Source organism: Nicotiana sylvestris, chromosome 1, assembly GCF_000393655.2.
Source record: "Nicotiana sylvestris chromosome 1, ASM39365v2, whole genome shotgun sequence".
Classification (NCBI taxonomy): Eukaryota; Viridiplantae; Streptophyta; class Magnoliopsida; order Solanales; family Solanaceae; genus Nicotiana; species Nicotiana sylvestris.
The window spans coordinates 121432598-121451490 of NC_091057.1; the positions used below are offsets into that span (position 1 = coordinate 121432598).

Genomic DNA, 18893 nt, shown 5'->3' on the forward strand with positions numbered 1-18893 from the left:
GCATATAGATCACAAATTTGATATTATGTCAATTTTTAAGATTCTTTACGCTATATCCTAATTATTTATCATCTTTGATAGTTTTCACTATGTCGAATTTGTCAAAGCTTGAGTTTGTGGCACTTGATATTTCTGGAAAGAATTACCTATCATGGGTTCAATGCTGAGATTCACTTAGCCGCTAAAGGCCTTCATGACACCATTACTCAGGGTAATGGGGCATCGAGCCAGGACAAAGCGAAGGCCATGATTTTCCTTCGTCATCATTTGGATGAAGGTTTGAAGGTTGAATATTTAACAATGAAAGATCCACTTGAATTGTGGACTGGCATGAAAGAAACGTATGATCACCTTAAGGCTACGGTACTGCCAATGGCTCGATATGAGTGGATGCACTTACGGTTGCAAGATTATAAGACCGTAAGTGAGTATAACTCTTCTGTATTTCAAATAACTTCCCAATTAAAATTATGTGAGGATGTTATGAATGATGAGAATTTATTGGAAAAGACTCTTACGACTTTTCATGCCTCAAATATGGTATTACAGCAGCAATACCGTGAAAGGGATTTTAAAAAGTATTCTAAAGCTGGTAAAGAAACATGAGTGACGACAGCAACATTTACATTTATAAATTAGGTATATACATAACTTTGAGATCCAACTGCACAGATTGTCATATTGGCAATGATTTGATAGACATTGTGCAAAGATTCTACAGTCGCTGTGTACTCACCCCAAAACCTGGTCACTGGATTCACCATCACTATTTACTCTATACTCTTATGGAAAATCAACACATAATTCTTGGTGAATAATTAATGTAGCAGAAAGGAGATGAATAATTAGAATTTGCATGGTACAAATTGGAAGGAGGAGAGTTCCGCTGCAGCTATATAGAGACAATCGATCTTCACCTGTTTCACAACCTTCTTCTCTCGAGCTCACTGTAAAGATAAAATGCCTAAATTTACTAAAGTACACTACAAACGTCATTAGAGAACAACATTGCACTTGTTTGGCTACATAAGCCAATCCCATACCAAACTTGTCAAAGCTTGAGCTAAAGAAAATGCAGGGAGAGCACATCGTTGACAGTACCCAGACCTATCCCATTTTGAAAATACTGTGAAAGGCCAATTTTGTTGCGCCTTTCACTTAAGAAGAGGATACACTGGCTAGAGCATGAAAGGCATTATAATTCTATTGTTCCAGTATCAGAGCCTACGTTACAAAGACGGAAAGATAAATATTAAAGTAAGAAACTCAGTAATTCAGACAAGGTCACTACATAGGAAATATAAATCCATTTATACTATTATTATTTTGATAAATAATGGTAAAGTAGTATTATATCAGAAAAACCAGAATAAAGTAAGTGCTAGTTGGTATGAACAACCCAATAACAAACTATGAAAATTACTAATAAAATCTATCATGGCGTCTACGTCATTAACATTGATTCTAGCTTATGTTACACCAAAAAAGGGAGCAAAGATCATTTATGCTTAAGGCTAACTATGTTCTCCTCTCTGTCTTCAAATATTCTCAAGTTCTTTTCCCTCCATATGACCCATCAAATAAACTTATAATTATGTTGCTTCATGCAATGCATGTCTTAGTTGTTTTTACCCTGAATATAAATCATCTTTAACCCAGTTCCAAAACAGAATCAGGAAGATAATGCCTTGCGTGAAGCGAGTAGAAGCAAGGTTCTTTTGACATACTCCAACGTTTAGCGAGCTGAAAAGGAATTCTCATATTGCTTTTTGGTGGTCTCTCTCTCCACCCCCCACCCCTCTCTTTTTTAACTTTATATATAGTTGTAGTGACCAAGGGAGGAGGAGTTGATCTAAGGTTAGAGTTTGTTGAGATCCTGAATTGGTATCAAAAGATGTGAGTTAGCATTTGAATGAAAAATCCATAAACAAAATTTGGTGGAGTGACTAAAAAGTAGTTAACAATATCTAGAGTTTACTTTATTCAAATTTCTGCACCAACACATTGTCCTTTCCCTACAATAATTTTGTGTTTCTTCCAAACTGAGTCTCAAACAATGTTAGAATGCAATTTTGCATATCTACAGATTTATATGACCTTGAATGTTTGTGTAACATGAAAAGCTTACCTTATTTTGTGTTAGAAGGTGCATTCATGTTGAGTTCTTAGCGTCTTCTGCTTTTTCCAACTGCATAGAACAATGAGCTGAGTTAATGCACACGTTCAACTTAAAACTGACCATAACCGATGTAGTAGAAACCGGTAGAAAAAACAAATCGCCGTGCAAATTTAACTTACAATCTGATAGAACAAAAAAAACATGCCATCCTTAGCTCTTTGATTTTGAGTGCTTAACAAGCCAATCACCGGTTGAGTCAATATTGAGCCAATCACCTCTTTTCCTTTTATTGAAAAGGTAGGCCGAGTAGATGATTAAAGGAGTCAACTTAGAATGCAAGTGTAGACTGTGTTAGAAGGCAAGTTTCCAATTTCAGCTTAAGGTTTGTTTGCTTCATTCAATTTTTTCATATGCCCAATAGAAGAAATGAAAATCCACCTCTAAATGTTGCAACACTCTATGAGATAAAGACACTGAATATCATATTATGTTAAGTTCCTGGCACACTTCGTCCCATGAATATCCTTTCTTCTTTGCTCCCTTCAAACTTAACCCTTGGCATTTGCAATATTACATCTTTGATGGCTATGTGGATTCAATGGCAGGCTAGTCTGAATAGAAAATTTACTACCTATGCAAAATAGATAATTTAGTAAGTGTCTTCAAGATTTAATCACAATTCCTTTTTTTTTCCTTTTTGTAATGACCAAAGGACATCATCAGTACAAGCATGAGCGTGACCCCAAAGTACCTGAAATGCAGCAGTAAAAAGCTTTTATTTAGTGTCACATTAGATGAAAAAGTAATGTCAAGATTCAGAGTGTCGCTCCTGGAAAAAAAACTATCGAAGTCTAACCGTAAAAAAAAATATCAATCAAAATGCTCGACCAACAGGAATTAATCACCACACCCCTATTACACAATATGTTGCACATGGTACATTAGCCACCAAAAAGCATAGGGAGCAAAATAGGGTTAATGCCACATTTAACTGTGGAATGGAATAGAAATAGTTGTATGCTCTGTATTGGAGAAATCCTTGGTAAGAAACGCTTTCCCAAATAGGCCCTATGCGACGCGAATCCGGATTAGTCGTATTCCAATGTGTGTACCGAATACCGAATTAAAAAAAATGGAGATTCACTAGCAAGAGTAACGTGTTAAACAATTTGTTCTATTTATTCCTATTTAACTACTTACAACTTTTGATCTAGTTGAATGACTGTTTAGTTTAACATATTAGAGAGCAGATGATGACTCAAATATATATCAGACAACATTAACTCAGGGTAATTCTAGAATAAAAAGAAGTGAACTCGTAACATGAATGAGATTACCCCATCGATATGCACTCATAAGATCCTTGACCAACAAAATCCAGTTGAACGTTTTATTAGAAATTACTACCTTGATGAGCTACTTGTATCCTACTTCCAACATCTGATGGCAATAGTTGCACCCACGTAATCAATGGCAAAGATACTTGATTGAGTTCTTGATGTTCAGTTGCATTCGTTCGCTATTGAACAAGCCTGTAGCATATTAAAAAGATTACACATATTCAGAAGCTTCTTACTTGTTCTAAAGCCAGGCTGAATCACAATGCACATCCTACCATCTAACAAGGCATATAAAAATGCTCCGCGAAACAGGACGGATGAATGCTGGATCCCGTTGTGAATACATCAGACCGACTAAAAAAAGTAACTACAATATTCAGATAGTGTAGTAGGTGGAGTGTTGATAGTTTAGTTCTTTTGATATCTCAAGTTCCTCTTAAAGCAACTACTTGGCAGGTCTTTCTTTTGTTGATAAGTCTACCGTGCAGGTCCCTATTTACACTCTTTTGCGGAATTTTTCTTATACTTCTAGAACTACAGGAAAGTATCTTGTGAAGAAAATCAAAATCAGGTTTGATTCTGTAAGCACAGAAGAAAGCATGTAGCTGCTGATATTTTACAAGTGTCAGTTTTAAGATAACTAGGAATTTTTTAAGATGGGAAACTTTAAAACATTCACTCTATGGATATCCATATTCCTTCCAATCTTCACATCCAGTAGCGTGACCTTCAACTCTTGCTGCCTGATTCATACAAGGAGCTCTCTTATTACTTGAAAGTGTTATTGTTATTCCTTGGTTGAAGTCTCCAAAACTATTAGTATCACTACTATATCTCAACAAATGTTAATAAAGTGTCACCTAATATGACATAACAAAGAGTTAATAAGAGTTAAACAACCGTTACTTTGGTAAAGAATTAAAGAATCGTTCCTTTAGAGCAAAGAGTAAAGAATCGTATAATCTAACCAATAATCTTTGTGAATCTCAACTATTAAAACGGTTGCGACTATAAAGCATTTGGCAACATGCAGTCTTTCTTTTCATATCCTATTCTCTTCATAATTAATTGATTTATATGTATTGTTGATAATTACTAATGGATAGTGCAAAATATGAAGTGATTGTACATGGGTGTGTCTCATTGGGAGAAAAAATAACATTATTGTCTACAAGGGAAAGGCAAATACCCACATTATCATCTTCTAAAAGGAGCATTTAATCGTGTCATCCCCAAATTAAGGTTTCTTCCTTCAGTTGGTAAATATGGTGGGTTCTAATTGTTTAAGGATATGACTTTCTTCTTTTTCTTCATTGAACAACTTTTTTATTTATTGATAATTTGAAAATTATCAGTATGGCTAATTCCAAGTATCTGACTAGCGAACGTGCTTTTACTATCTTTCAATTAATTAGTCTCCTCTTCGAATTTCCATAATTTCGTTATTTCTGAAATTATCATCACTAATATAATTCAATAAATTTAATTGATACTGCTTTTATCTTTTTATGTAGCTTATGGAAGAATTGAAGATACATGCACTAGCTGAATCACGAATCAGAAAGAGTGTATGAGGCTCATTCTTCTTTTTCTCTTTCACTGAAAAATAGTGAGTTTATGTAATTTGCTTTCAAATGGGTGCAAGTCTCATAAAGGAATAACCTTTTCCGTTTATCCATTTTGCTTTGATTGTTTGAATTTGATATATGTATGTATTTTGAGTATGGTCACCTTTAAAACATGTGAAAGTCGAAATACATAAAATAAATATAGTGATGGTTTTAATTTAAAACTCTTAAAAGAACTTAAAATTTTAGACTTGAAATCTGCCTACATGAACTCAAAATTAAAGACAAAAGAAAAAAAAACACTGATATGAAACTTGATAGTTGGTATCTCTTAAAAGAAAACACGGTAAAAGCAATAACAATAAAAAAAATAACTTGTAATGTATTAGCCATTATAGCAATGTTTGTCAAAAGTTGCTTTTGAGAATGTTACAAGAAAATTCTCTTGCACTTATCATTTTTCCTGTTGTTTTTACCAGTGTCATATAAGTGCATGCATTAGGGATTGATGCTATTGCAATCTGCAGTAAAGGATTTGCCAGAATTTTATCCAAATTTTTGGCTGCTCTTATGCTACAACAAGATTTTTGCCAAGCTTCTTTACTTCTAAGAGACACAAAACTAAAGCTTGAAAGAGTAAATTAATTAAATATTTGTCAAAGCCTCAATACACAAATAACTAAATATTTGTTCGTTATCTTTTTTTTTTGGTCTTCTTGCAGATATTGCTTATAGGATTCGCCTAACAAGTATTATACATCTGACATAACATATGCTATATATGATGTTTCCAACGTTAGGATTCTTTAGGTTATAGCATTGTTTTCAAAATTTTGGATGCCCCTTTTAATAACATTAACATGAAGTAATGATGTAATTAATAGTTTTATAATTCTTAATTTGATACTTGGGGGGGGGGGTGGATAATTTGGATCTCAAAATGTTCTTTTATATATTCATAATTAACAGGAGCTTTGCATTCCAGGTTATTGCTTCTACTTAACTCATGTTTTACGGGATATTTGGTTCTCCTATTTTTGTTACATTTTGCACTTATGTTAAAGGACTTAAAATATGAGTCTTATTTTATCGCGTGAGGTACAAATTGACTTCATGCCTTTTTTTCTTTTTAGGGGAATTCTTTTTCTTTGTAATTTATAATAGTTTTGGTTTTAAGGCACATGAGTGGTCAATTCAAGAGGCATACTTATATGTAGTGTTTCATGTAATAAGTAATTAGATACCATGTTTTTAAACAAAAAAAAGAACAAAATTGAAGTGTCACGCTTGGAGAACATGGAAAAAATCATTTATCTTATCAAAGAGTACTCTTTTCCGGATAAGCCATTGAATATAATGCTATTGATATTATTTATTTTTGAAATAAAAGATACGATAATATCAAAGAATACGAATTATATGTTAATCAATCTTACGGATGACTTTGAAATTTTTGTTGCTTGGCTATCTAAAGACCATGAGTTTACAAATTATATTTTCCTGTTTTAGGCTACTTTTTTGATATAGTAAAGATTGATTTTTATTATTATAAAGATTCTAACAATAATTATTCATGCATATTTTAATTTTTCTTGCTAACCGTGCGAAGCGCGGATAAATTAACTAGTTTCTGCATATGTTCCGATCCCCCTGACTCTATTCTTCCCCCTGACATATGTTTGCATATGTTCCCCCTGACTCTATTCTTCCCTTTTTTTGGCATCAACAAAAAGATACAGACACACAAAAAGGCATAAAGAAGTCCAACAAAGCTAACCCATGCCACGTATGTGCACACAATCATGATAGAAAAGAGAAGCTAAAGGGAAAACAATATTGTACAAGCAAAAGAAGAGCTGTTTTATTGATAAGAAATTTGATTATTTCAACAGGAGCAACAATGGTGAAATCCAACATGCCATCACAAAAAGACAAACAAAAAAGAAAAACAACAGCCACAAAATCATCAGAGCAAAAGATATCTGGCCACTGAGAGGATCCTAGAGGGTACTGGAAGAGGGAGGCTTGGAAGAGGAGGCAGCAATGGTTTTGAGATCTAGGTCCATGTGGGCAGTTGCAGACAACTGTTAGTCAAGCAGTTTCTCTCGCAGGTTCTCCACTAGTTGCCTAAGTCAGAACTTGTCTCATACCTTCCATATCCTAGATTGTCGGGCAAGCGTGCAGCCCCACAAGACATTTCAACTTTTGTTTTCTACTTTTGTTTTCTAGACATTTCAACAAACTTCCCGTTCCTGCTTGCAACATCCACAATGGCACTTTTCAAAATAAATCTTTCTCAACCACAAACTTTTGTAGATCTTTTTACTAAGGAACTAGGTTCCTCCACAATATCTTTATCAACTTCAACCACTGGAATGTGTTTATGAGCCACAACTTCCCCCTATTTCATCAACCTCTTCTTCTTTTTTCTTAATACTCTGCTTACTCTTCTGCAAGGCAGACTCAAAAGCCTCTTTCTTCTACAACCACCTGGTTTGTTTCAGCTAAAAGAGAATCAGGTTCTTCAACAGGTTCTTGTGTGATGGTGTCATGAGCCGAAGACTCAAAAAGCACCAGAGTCCTTTCATCCTCTAAGAATGGAGTTTCTTCCCCCCGAGATTTAGGAACAGAGAAGAAGTAGGGTTTGCAACACATGGAAGTGAGACAAGGTTTGATGGATGAGTAGAGGTGACCAGAGATGAGGAGGAAACTGGTATAGGTATAGTAGTATCAGGGATAGTGAAGAAGTGGGTTTCTGGTGATGGTGTTAAGGGAGGAGGAGATATGGGAGTGATGTTGATGGCAAGAGAAAAAGACGATTATTTGTTGGCCATGGTGAGAGAAGTTGTAGAGAGTTCTGAAGGAAAAATTAAAAAGATGCAAAGGGAGACAATGGTTTAGAACTGCTGGTCTGAAAAGTCGGATGATATGGCAGTTGAATTAATTTTGCTATCCTTTTTTTGGAACAAGCATACAAAAAACATATTACTACTAACATGTGGTGCAGGAACCAGGTTCCTGACTTATTTTTGTAAAAGGATTTTTGCATCTCTCCTCCGAAGTTCAACATTGTACCTTTAGCTTCTATGATCATCATGCGTGTTTACCTGCAACGGTATAGATGTGAGTTAGGCCTAGTCAGAAAATATTTTAGCCAATTTTACCTTAGTGTGAGTATCATAGTCATGTCAGCAGAACCAGGTTCTCAATTAGGTTTAAGTAATCCCAATGTCATCTTGTTTCTCAAAGTGTTCCCTACTCAAAGCTTTGGTGAAGAAATCTGCAATTTGATCTTCTGTGCAACAAAATCTTATACAAATAAGACCATTTTCCACATTGTCCCTGAGAAAATGGTGTCTGACATCAATGTGCTTGGTTTTCTTGTGTTGAACCGGGTTCTTTGCCATGTTGAGAGCACTGGTGTTGACACATAGAAGCGGTACACAATTAATGTATCTTCCAATTATTGCTTGATCCACAGTGAATGAGCACATACGAGGCAGCTGCAACATATTCTGCTTCAGCTGTTGAGAGAGCTACTGAGTTTTGTTTCCTTGTACCCTTGAGATAAAGCATGACTAAGGAAATGAGCCATTCCAGATGTGCTTTTCCTGTCCACCGGATAACTTGCATAATCAGCGTCAGCATAACCAATAAAGTTGAAATTGACACCTGAAGGATAGTACAGAACTAGGTTCTGTGTGCCCTTAAAATATCTCAAAATTCTCTTAGCAGCTTTCAGATGAGATTCCTTAGAATTTGATTGGAACCTTGCACATAATCTCACACCAAATACAATGTCTTGCTTGCTGGCAGTAAGGTAGAGTAGAGATCTAATGATTCCCATGCTTCCATGTCAAACCTTTTCCAGAGTTCTTTAATGCATTTCTGCTAACTAATACACATTCCCTTTATGGACTGCTTCACTTGAAGACCCAGGAAGACATTCAGTTCCCCCATCATACTCATTTCAAACTCACTTCCCATGAGTTTAGCAAATTATTCACATAATGAGTTAGTTGTAGCTCCAAATATGATGTCATCCACATAAATCTGATCAACGAGCAGGTTCCTTCCCCATTTCTTCAAAGATAATGTATTGTCAATCTTTCCTATTGTGAATCCATTTTCCAAAAAAAACTTGGATAGTCTCTCGTACCAGGCTCTAGGGGCCTGCTTCAATACGTACAATGCCTTATCCAATTTGAATACATGTTCAGGATGTACATGACGTTCAAAAACCTGGAGGTAGCTTGATATAGACTTTTTCCCTGAGAAAACCATTCAGGAAGGCACTCTTCACATCCATTTGGAATAGGATGAAATCCATATGTGAATAAAAGGCAATGTGGATCCTAGCTTCCATGCGAGCTACTGGGGCAAAAGTCTCATCACAATCGATCCCTTCCTCCTGATTATATCCTTGGACAGCAAACCTTGCTTTGTTCCTTGTAGCATTTCCATGTTCATCCAGCTCATTCCTGAATACTCACCTGGTCCTTATGATGGTTCTGTCTGAGGTTCTAGGTACTAGGTGTCATACCTTGTTTCTTTCAAATTGATGCAGTTCCTCTTGAATTTTAGTAATCCAGTCTGCATCCTTCAAGGCTTCCTTGATATTTTTGGGTTCTATTTGGGATAGAAATGCTGAGAAGGCTAGGGAATTTCTGGTTTTTGATCTTGTCTGAATTCCAGAATCAAGGGGGTGATTATATTATCAAGTGGATGTGAGCTTTTGTGTTTCCAATTTGGGACTGAAGCTTTATTGGTAGAGAAACTAGGTAAGTTAAATAGATTTCCATGCACTCCTTGTTCTGTTACTTAGGGAGCGCCTTACACTGCATATCTAACTCTTTCTTCTGCTTTAGGGGTAGTAATGGAAGTATTGGGTTCCTCTTGAGAAGTAGAAGAGGATGTTGCATTGTCTCTCACCTGTCTCCTTCATCTTACTCATCAAATCAGCCTTCCCATTTGAAACCCCAGATATTTTCCAAGGTCCAAAAGTGGTTCATTATCTTAATCATCACTGTTTCCTCCTTTTTTAGAGGAGGATGTCTCGTTGAATAGCACATGAACACTTCCTTCCACACAATGTGCCATTTTGTTATAGACTTTGTGGGCTTTGCTTTGAGGGGAGTATCCCAGAAGGATTCCTTCATCGCTTTTTGCATCAAACTTCCCAAGCTGGTCCTTCCCGTTGTTGAGAACATAGCATTTTCATCCAAAGGTTCTCAGATGAGTTATCTTTGGTTTTCTTCCATTGAGCAGCTCATAGGGGGTTTTGTTTAGGAGGGACCTGATCATACACCTATTCACCAAGTAGCAAGCAGTGTTTGTTGCTTCTGCCTAGAAATTTTTGGCAATTCCACTGTCAATGAACATTGTTTGTGCCATGTCTTCCAGAGTTCTGTTCTTTCTTTCAACATCACCATTGTGCTGTGGAGTCCTTGGTGTTGAGAAGTTGTGTACAAACTCATCAAATTTGGCATTGTCAAATTCTGTCTCGTGGTCAGATCTGATGCATGCTACCTTAAATTCCATCTTCACTTGGATCTTCTTGACAAAGGCCACAAATACCTCATAAGTCTCATCCTTTGTTATAAGAACAGTGTTCAAGTGAATCTTGAATTTGGCATATCACGAACCAGGTCCTTCTGAATTAATTTATTCAGAAGTGAGAAGCTTGCATGCCACATTCTTCTATGCCAAAATTCTGCGTCATCATCAACTTACTTCAGGCATCTCATATCACCAGCTTGTAGAGATTCAAAAGTTAGCAACGTAGATGTTCCTGTGTCTTTTGGCTACTAAGACCACTTCACCAGTTACCATATTGGTAAATGTGCACACTTTTGATAAGAACTCTACATTGATCCCTTTATCACAGATTTGAGAGACACTCAGGAGACTGTACTTCAGGCCATCCATATAGACACGTTCAATTGAGTATCAAAGAGGTTTTCCAACTTTTCCAACACCGAGAATGTACCCCCTTTTTCTAAAGGATAAATTCTCTTCCTGTAGGGCTTTCAGTGAGAGAGAGTCTATGGTGCTTCCAGTCATGTGCTTTGAGCATCTACAGTTCATGGTCCATTGCAGTCTGCTTCCTCCCACTATTCCCTGCACATCTAATTATGAGTTAGATTTAGGAACCCAAACTAGTTTGTGTCCCTTGTTATGATAAAAGGGATGGATAAGGTTTTTTCTAGTCCATGCAGGCAACATTGGTTTCTTGCGAGCGATGCCTGGTCCACTGTTAGTAGTCACTTTATCAGTAAACACTTTGTTTTTCTGAACAGATTGAGCCCTACCCTGGGAATTTTTTTTGAAGTGCCCATTGTTCCCATAGTGGGTACATAGCCAGTTATCAGGAACTGTGACGTACTTGCTGTGAGGGTTGTAAGGAGTTTTCTCCTTTTGGAACCCGATTCACTACCTGTTTCCACTATTGTTGAAGCACATGGCAGTGATAGCATCTGAGGACCAGGTCCACTTGAGAGATTTCTCAAGATCACTTTTTACTTTCTTCAATTCAGCTTGAAGCTGCCTATTTTTCTCGAGTTCACCACATATCCTAGTTCTAGCAGCTTTCAACTCATTTTCAAGCCTAATGTGTTCCTCACTGGCTATCTCCTTTCCTTTTCTAGAATTTTCAGGTTTTGACTTAATCTTCGGTCTATCTATCGTTTCCCTTAGGTTTGCAATTACTGTCAAGAGATCATTTCTTTCTTCTTTGAGGTTTTTAATAGTTTCCTTATGGTCGATAACTACAGCTACTAAGTCATCTCTGGTTTGTTCAGCTTCTCCTAGTTCTAAGATCACGGAATCCATATCCTCCACAAGACTATGATAGGCATCGATCAATACACTAGCTAAAGACATGAGTTTGGAGAGTAGTATTTCAGATTTCTCTAAACATACCTGAAATTTACCTCCTTATTGTCATCGTCTTCATCATCATCTGGTTGTGCCATCAACGCAAAGATTGAGTCATATTCATTTTCCTCGCCTTCACTTGCCATCATGGAGCTATCACCAGCATCAGTTTCATCTTCAAACTCAGCAAATGCAAGTGCATGTTTCACCATGTTGCAAGCATGTCTCTTTTTCTTAAAGTCGTTGAAGGGCATCAGGTTCCTCTTAGTTGTTTTTTCAGACTTATTCTTAGAGAACTCTTGCTTCAAGAGAGGACAATCTTTATGAAGTGTCCAGGCTTTCCACACTTATGACACAGATTATAGTTTTTTGGTTTGCTGGAGCTGCCTCTTTTTAGCGTTTCTCCATTTCATCCAACCATCTTCTGAAATCTTTTGGTTAGGTAAGCCATGTCACTGTCTTCCTCACCTGAGTCATTTCTATTTGCTTCGAGCACCAGGTTCTTGTCATTTAAAATGGAAGTTCTTCCAGTACCTTTTTCAAGATTTGATAGAGCAAATAAGGATCCTTTCTAGTTGTTAACCTTTTTGAAAGAACCCGCTCTGATACCAATTGTTAATTTGTGTGAGTCCACCAAACAGTAGAGTAGCTGGTCCTCTACAAGATTCTGCTGAGAATGCTAATAAAACAATATGTAAATAAGGCAGAGGATTTTTACGTGGAAAAATCTCACACAAGGGGATCAAAAAACCATGACCTACTCCTGTAGGCTTTTAACTTCACTAACTTGCAATCTCCCTATTACAAGCCACTTTATAATAACCTTATTTCAAAGATTTCAACTAACTTGTGATGCTCTCATCACAAGCCACTCCATAACTATCCTAGTTACAAAGGCTTTGACTAACTTGTGATGCTTCCACCACAAGCCACTTTGTCACCCTACGGTTACAAAGGCTTTTGCTTATGACTAAACCTAGCCACAACATAAACCCAGGAGTTAACGAATTTACAAAGGTTTCCTAATCAACGCTTCTAAGAAAGCAAGATAAGAGTTACAATGAAGAACACATAACAAAGACTCAACAACCCTAAGGACTTAAGATATTATCAATCTTGGATCAGGTCCTTGAGGTTGCAGCAGTTTTGTTCTTGAGAGAGGTTCTTGAGCTCTTGAGAGAATATTTCCTTTTCTGTTATTGTAAAATGTTCAAGTGATCATATCCCATGCACCAAGTTGTTATATTACAAAAGACATTACCATGGTGATGTCAATTCACAATGGTAATGTCAAATCTTGATTAGTACATGTTTTTTCTCAATGGGAAGTGACTGTTGTACTGTCTGTTGCACTGTTGTGTGTACAGTTGCAGGCAGTCATTTTCTGCAGTTGCTTTCCAGTTGTAGTTGACTTGTACTTCTATCAGAGAACCCTAAGGGACCAGGTCCCTGTTGTGTTCCTCTTTGTACAGTTGCGGACAGTCACTTTCTGCAGTTGCATTCCAGTTGTATAGTTGACTTGTACTTCTGTTAGGAGAGCACCAAGGGATCAGGTTCCTAATCTGGTTCTTGTGCACACTGCCCAGATTTTCTTGAGTTGAATAACTTGAATGATGTTTTGTATAGACTCATTGTTGGTACACCTTGATCATACCACTTGAAGTGATGTGAGCACTTTAGTTGGTCAGAGAATGAGTACGCATTAGAAACAGTGCAGTGTGCAGAATCTTTGTTTCCAGCTGTGTCCAATTGACTTTGTACTGCCGTAAGGAACCCACAAGAGTATCAGGTCCTTGTTTGGGTTCCTACCTCTTGAAGCTGTAGCAAGTTCACATTTGGCTGGAATCCGTTAGATGTAGTGCAATCCAAGTAAGTCAGGTTCCCTATCTGGTTCTTGACATTAAGTTTGTTAGATCATCAAAACACAAGGCAAAGATATTGAAAACCTATCAACCCTTTTGCTAAAAAATCATGAAGCTCGTCCCACAGGGTCTGCTCCGCTTCCTGAAGTGAATATAGCAGCTAGACGTGATAAGTCTGAAAAAAGATAGAATAATAATCATGGCCATATGAATGTACATGGGCATGGAAATGGTAAGAGATGATATAATAATTGTCATCGTGGTGGTCATGGCAAACGAGAGAACAATATGGATTCTCAAAAATAATACTTCAAGAGGCAAAAGCGGTAACTGTCACCGTTGTGACATGAAAGGTCATTGGAAAATTGAATGTCGTGCACCTGAGCATTTTTTCAGGCTTTATCAAAAATTCATCAAGAGAAAGACAAATAATGTTGGAGCATCTTCTGCTAATGCCCCAGTAGAGTCTCATTTGACCTTTAAAAATAATTTTGAGAAGGGGCCTTCAAATAAAAATAATGACAATGTCAAGGCAAATCTTGCTTTGAATGATGATAATTTTCAAGGTCTCGATGACCTTACTCATTTGGAAGTTGAAGACTTGTTTGGAGACCAAAACTAAAGTTTGATCATTTTATTGGGAATGCAATTATGTTATTTTTATTTTCAATGTTTTTTTGTCTCGTTCTAAAGGTGTTTTTATTTTCAAGTAGTACTTAAGTTGTCTTATGTTGTCGTTGGCGATGTTAGTTTTTCCGTATTTCTCATGATGTACTTTTATTTTTATTTTTTATAAAGAAATTAAAATTTTGCAGTCTTCAATTGGATCCAAGATGAGTAATGAAGATTTATGTCTATTGGATAGTGCTACAACTCACACAATATTAAGAGAAAAGAAATTTTTCTCTTATTTGGTTATGAAAAAGGCCTATATTAATACAATATCCTGTCGTACAAAGTTGATTGAGGGCTCTGGAAGAGCGGCCTTATTACTACATGGAGGAACGATATTAACTATTGATAATGCATTGCATTGTAGTAAGTCTCAAAGAAACTTGTTGAGTTTCAAAGCTATTCGCCAAAATGGCTACCATGTTGAGACATCAAATGAAGGAAATGTTGAATATCTTTATATTACTATAATAAAAGCGGGTAAAAATATGTGCACAAAAAATTACCCGTATTTTCTTATGGGTTGTACCACACAAACATGGTGTGGTTGAATCACATGCCATAGTAAACAAAACGTTTACTATTTCTAATGATTTTATCATTTGGCATGACCGGTTGGGTCATCCTGGTTTTAACATGATGCGCAGAATAATAGAGAATTCAAATGGGCACACATTGAAGAACAAGAAGATTCTTCAATTTAAGGAATTCTCTTGTGTTGCTTGTTCTCAAGGAAAATTGGTTATTAAACCATCAACAGTTAAAGTTGGGATTGAATCCCCTGTATTTCTGGAATGTATACATGGTGATGTATGTGGGCCTATACACCCTCCATGTGAACCATTCAAGTATTTTATGATTTTGATAGACGCATCTACAAAATGGTCACATGTGTGCTTATTGTCAACTCGTAATATGGCATTTGCGAGATTGTTGGCCCAAATAATAAGGTTAAGAGCACAATTTCCAGCGCAATTAAGACAATTCGTCTTGATAATCTCGGTGAATTTACATCTCAGGCCTTTATAGATTATTGTATGGCCACTGGAATAAAAGTTGAGCATCCGGTTGTTCATGTTCATACTCAAAATGGTCTAGCAGAATCATTGATTAAACGCCTCCAACTAATAGCTAGACCATTGCTAATGAGGATAAAACTTTCCCTTTCAGTGTGGGGACATGTTATTTTGCATGCAGCAACACTTGTGCGCATAAGGCCAACCAGTTATCATAAAGTCTCCCCATTACAGTTGGATTTTGGTCAGGAGCCAAATATTTCCCGTCTAAGAATTTTTGGATGTGCGGTATATATTCCAATTGCTCCACCACAACGCACAAAGATGGGTCCCCAAAGAAGGTTGGGAGTATATGTTGGTTATGAATCTCTTTCTATTATTAAATATTTGGAGCCTATGACATGAGATTTGTTTGCAGCCAGATTTGTTGATTGTCATTTTGATGAATCAGTTTTTCCAACATTAGGGGGAGAAAATAAACAACTGGAAAAAGAGATAGATTGGAACGTATTATCTCTATCTCATTTGGATCCTCGTACAAATCAATGTGAACAAGAAGTTCAAAAGATCATTTATATGCAAAATGTTGCAAATCAATTGCTAGATGCATTTACTAACCTTCCACGGGTTACTAAATCGTATATTCCAGTTGTAAATGCTCCAATTCGAGTTGATGTCCCAGCTGGACAGTATAATGCTGTATTGTGGTCCGGGCCCGGGCCAAACGGGCCTGGGCTTGAAGCGGGCCGAGCTGAGGCGGTCCCGGTCCCGGGCCAAACGGTCCCAATGTGTGGAACCAGCCCACGACGGTCTTAAGCCCACATGGTCCCGGGCTAAATGGGTCGGGCCCGCGGGCCTAACGGGCCTTTTTCGTTTTGGTTTATTTTTAAATTTTTTTATCTAAGGCACTTTCTTGTAAACTATATATGTATATACTAGTATAAATTGCTTATATATAGCTATATAAATATATATAGTATATATAGTTTGTATAGTATGTATATATAAGGGTCTGTTATGTGTATATATAATTATATATTGCCTTATATATATATATATATATATACATAGTTTATATGTATTAGATATATATATATATATATATATAGTTTATAGGTATTAGAGATATATATATTGCCTTATATATATGTGTATGTATATATATATATATATATATATATATATATACATACACACACACACATATATATAGGCTATTTTTTTTATTTTTTTTTATCTAAGGCACTTTCTTGTAAACTATATATATATATACTAGTATAAATTGCTTATATATAGCTATATAAATATATATATATATAGTATATATAGTATGTATTAGATATATATATATATATATATATAGTTTATATGTATTAGATATATAATATATATACTATATCAAATTTAAACATAAAATAAATTGCAAAGAAATATTCAAAGGAATGTCTTATATATTTTACTATTACGACATTAACAAAGAATATCAATATCTTTCTTAGTCTTCCTCCCCCAAATAAAATGAGCACAACAAGGTACTAATACCACCATTAAAAGGAAAAAAACCAAGGAAGATGTGCCAAAATACAAGTTACATGTTAGTCTATGTATTATCTCTAACAAATCTCATAAATCCTTGAAGGTCCGGAGGAATTTTCGTTGGTGGTGGTGGAAAAGAAGCTTGTTCATCACCGCTTCCGGGTGAAGCAGCATCCTGCGCAAGTTCCGCTAGCATTTCTTCATAAGCTTCATCTATCTCCGGTTGTGATTCTGCAAGTCCAAAATTTCTTCTTTCTGAACGGATCCAATCTCTAAAGAGTACTGATTTTTTTCAAGTTCTCCCTCATACAATTAGTGTTACTAGAAGCATTATTCATTGAAACCGACATAATTTTATCTCTACAACAACAACAACAACGACCCACTATAATCCCACAAGTGGGGTCTGGGGAGGGTAATATGTACGCAGACTTTACCTCTACCCCGAAGGGTAGAGAGGCTGTTTCCAGGAGACCCTTGGCTCAAAAAAGCAATAGGAGATGATATATTAGTACCATAAAAATGCGTAATAAAAATAACAACAATATATAAGAGATATGAAATATGAAATACAGAATACGAAATACGAAATACGAAATACGAAATACATAATTTTATCTCTAATGCAAAAATATCTACAAATATCTGCAACTGTGTTAGCAATAAACTTACCTGTGTGGCGTGAATTAATTATTCTATAAGCAATAATGCGCTTTTGCATTATCCACTCCTCATCTATCCAATGACTTGTAACAGTTAGATAATCACAGTCATTACCACTTCTACCAATATCAGTAGTAATAGCAATGCGACAATCTATATGAGTAAATAAATAGCGCAAATATTGTTCATATTCATGTTTATATTAATAAATATCCCTCTTTACGGTTGCGCGAGGTCATACTTTATAAGTAGGATTAAAAACTCTTCTAATATAATGCACAAAATGAGGGTTAGAAGGAAAACTATAGGGTAAGCATATAACAATAACCATTTTTGCCAATTCTTCACGATCTTTATTTGGATCATAATATAAAATGCCACCGATAACAGTGTTAATTCCTGGTTGAACTAGATTTGAACCTGTACTAGGGTTAACCGTATTATCTACACTTGTCCCCTCTTGCGCAACTTTCATTTGTAAAAATCTAGCTTTATCTCTAGGGTTTTCAATATGTGTCTAGTCAAACTGCCCGTACAGCTACGGTCTCCAGTAAATTTATGAACTAGTTGAAACCCACAAGTGTTACACTTAGCCTTATTTTTTTTCTTAGTTGAGTAAAAAATGCCAAACAAGAGGTGTTTCGGGCAGTTTAGAAGGTTGTCTATTAAAAGTAAGGGTTACTACAGGAGGGTCAGGCGTAGGGCTGTGCATTTGGATCGGATATCCGAAATCCGATCCGATCCACTCTATTTCGGATTTTCGGATTTCAAATTTCGGATTTTCGGATTGGATTCAGATTGGTATGATTTTAATCCGATCCGATCCGATATCCAAAATTATATGTACCTATATAAATACACACTAAAATTTTAGGGTTATGCTTATTCATTTTTCACACACCCCCTCACTCACTTAGATTTTCCGCCTCTCTTGCACCTCTTCTCTTCAGTGAAGATCAAAAGAGTCTCAATGACTCAAACTTCCGATTTTACTTTGATTTTATGTCTCTTTCTTCCGCCTCTCTTCTTTTCTCTTCTGTCTTTTATGTCTATTTCATGTTCTATTCTTCAACTTTTGATTTTATTTTGATTTTTTTGTTTGTTTTGGTAGATAGAAGATGAGATAGAGACACCGAATGAACTTTAAATTGTTGAAAATTTTTGTGACAATCCGATCCGACAATCCGAAAAATTATCCGATCCAAAGTTTAAAATCCGATCCAATCCAATGTTAATTCGGA

The 18893-nt window shown here is 36.1% G+C and overlaps 1 long non-coding RNA gene across 2 annotated transcripts; it reads right to left on the reverse strand.

Moving 5' to 3' along the window:
* Nucleotides 1–805: 805 nt before the first annotated feature.
* Nucleotides 806–4106, reverse strand: LOC104239128 (uncharacterized). 2 transcript variants are annotated; one of them, XR_714054.2, is made up of 4 exons: nt 3527–4106; nt 2299–2870; nt 2129–2188; nt 806–917 (listed from the first exon to the last, which is right to left on the reverse strand). It is a non-coding gene; the product is annotated as an uncharacterized lncRNA (long non-coding RNA). The 2 variants fall into 2 exon arrangements; XR_714053.2 differs by lacking the exon at nt 806–917 and adding an exon at nt 1011–1224.
* Nucleotides 4107–18893: the final 14787 nt, after the last annotated feature.